Source organism: Poecilia latipinna, unplaced genomic scaffold (assembly GCF_001443285.1).
Source record: "Poecilia latipinna isolate Pla-1442-1.1 unplaced genomic scaffold, P_latipinna-1.0 Scaffold1554, whole genome shotgun sequence".
Lineage (NCBI taxonomy): Eukaryota > Metazoa > Chordata > Actinopteri > Cyprinodontiformes > Poeciliidae > Poecilia > Poecilia latipinna.
Window position 1 is genome coordinate 29,209 of NW_015114170.1, and position 2,483 is coordinate 31,691.

A 2,483-nucleotide genomic window follows, 5' to 3' on the forward strand; every position below is an offset into this window, starting at 1 on the left:
TCTGACTGACTGCAGCAACCTGACTGACTGCAGCAACATGACTGATTGACATCAATTTATTCTGATTTGAAGAAGGTGAGGGAGCAGCTTCATTCAGCTTCTGCCTCATTTTAGTTTAATAAAAGGTGTGACGAATATGTTTATCCAAACCTGCAGCTGTCAAAAGGTGTACTTACTAAAATAAAAACGAATTAATTTTTAAACAACTGAATCCAGAAACATGAATTAAAGGGTTAATATTTTACCTGCATTCCGCTGAGATCAGTCCGATTCATAATCATTATAGCAGAAAGTCGCCTCACACACGCCAGGTTTTAATTTACTACAGAATTATTGAATCTTCATGGAGCATTTCGGTCCAGCAGAAGCAGCTGCAGTCACTCTGAAATATTCATGTTTCTCAAAATATTACTGCCAGCTGCTGGCCTGAAACCATCCGCCTGATTTCTAGAGGTTAAGATCAATCAGCAGAATTAGTCCTGGTCATGTTACAGTACCTGACCGGGTCGTGACCCGACCCAGTCCCCACAGGATCAGATCGATTCATCTACACATTTATCCAAGATGTTTTCTTTAGATTTCGCTCGTTGTCAACACTAAAACAAACACAAAAGAATCGCAGGTGTTGCATAAACTGGTAATTTGTGGCGCCCCCTAGAGGTCCACCCACACTGTCACCATTTGAGGAGTTTAAACGTTTTAAATGCGCTGTCTGTGAATGCTATATAGAAGCCAGTTTCCATGAAAATAAAAATAAAAGCCCAACAGAAAGTCATACTTACGAGATTTAGAGTCATAATTTTGAGATACAAAGTAATAATTTCAACTCTGAAAGTCAAATTTTGAGACTGAAAGACAAAATTACGCACTTCTTCATTGATTTTATATAACTTAGCTTATATTAACCTGCACTGGAGAGCAGAGGCGAGTAGTAACGGATTACATTTACTCCACTACATGTAATTGATTAACTTTTTTTGCAGTACTGCACTGTACTTTTTTACTTTTGCTTGAGTAATATTGTTATTATTAGCATCACTATGATTTCTGAACACGTTTTCTACCTTCTGTCAATAAATTTTACTGATGGAAAAAAAAACACTTAACCACAAACACCAGAAACAGGCACACAGTGAGACATCCTGTTTGAACACCAGCTTTGTTGTTCTAATTTTATTTTCAGATTTGCCATCTGCTGACATGACTATATAGAATTATCACTGGGATGTTTTTTGGCCCTGTTCAAACACATAAACACGACCTCCTGCAAGTGTTGGTGTCATAAGATTATTCATTTATTTTTTAGTTTTTCTCCTGCCTGAATGTAGTATTTTGTACAAACGCTAGGTTTTAGTCTTTAAAATTCCAGAATTTGTACATTATTTTATATTTTTGTCTGTCTGATTACATATTTTTAAAATATTTAATCAGGTGTTATGGTCAGTTTTTCAGCACTACCTACTTGTGTGAAAATATGTAGAAGTAGTGTTGCTCTTTCCTGAGTAAAATCTTTGGTTCCTGGCCTTGGAGGACGTTACATGGGTCTGCGCAGGCGCAAAGAAACGAGTTAGCACGTAAAGAAAGAACATCGTTTTCAGTGTCCCGAACTGGTACCAGAACGATTCAAATCGGAAAACTGGTTGCTAGTTCGGGTCATCTAAGTGTTCGGGTGGTCTTTTGTAATACTTTTACCTCGTTGCTGTGCCGTTATGTCGGAACAGTGAACAACCGGTCCGAGGCGCGGCCAGCTAACTCCGACCCCCCTGCTGAGGACGTGTCCTCTAATGAGCGCATCTTCTGGAACATTCATCAGATATTGGTAGGTTATGTCACTAAATAATAACTAATGGTAGTCCAGCTCCGCACTGTTTCAATAGGGGATTTTGAGAGGAAAAAAATGCTAGTGACCACGGTAACGGCCTTACGTTTTTCTTGGGACTAAGTGTTAGCTATGCATGCTAATGACGTTTTCCTGATTTTGGCCAAGTTGAAGAGGAAGGAAGAGGAGTCAAAGATTTTACTCCGGTCAGAGAATCACTACTTTAGATAATACTCAAGTAAAAGTAAATAAGTATTTAGTAAAATGGCTGCTTAAGTACTTTTTACTAAATACGTTTACTATTTATAACACCTGATTTAATATTTTACATTGATGTGATTGGACAGAAAGAATGGTTTTGTGTAAAGTGTGATATTTTATAGACTAAACTGAAACAAATTAATACAAATAAATAGCATAATTACAAAATAACATGAAGACAGAGGAAACATTTATTTTTTCCAGTACAACTGATACACTAGATCAGTGTTTTTCAACCACTGTGCCGCGGCACACTAGTGCACCGTGAGTGATCGTCTGGTCTGCCGTGGAAATGATCTAATTTCACCTCCCGTATTTTCCGCTGCTACTTTTTTCTTACACTTTGAACCATGCGACTTTACTGTGGATTTTTCTTCAACCACCAGGGGGCTCTTTAGCAGGA

The 2,483-nt window shown here is 38.0% G+C and overlaps 1 protein-coding gene and 1 long non-coding RNA gene across 2 annotated transcripts in view; one reads left to right on the plus strand and one right to left on the minus strand.

The window, feature by feature from the left end:
- The window catches only part of anxa14 (annexin A14), a 22,443-nt gene that overhangs the window by 5,044 nt on the left and 14,916 nt on the right, over positions 1-2,483 (minus strand). The window lies entirely within an intron of this gene.
- The window catches only part of LOC106963604 (uncharacterized), a 14,005-nt gene continuing 13,214 nt past the window's right edge, over positions 1,693-2,483 (plus strand). The window contains exon 1 of the long non-coding RNA XR_001428219.1: positions 1,693-1,819. This is a non-coding gene — a long non-coding RNA (uncharacterized LOC106963604). The remainder of the gene's footprint in view (positions 1,820-2,483) is intronic.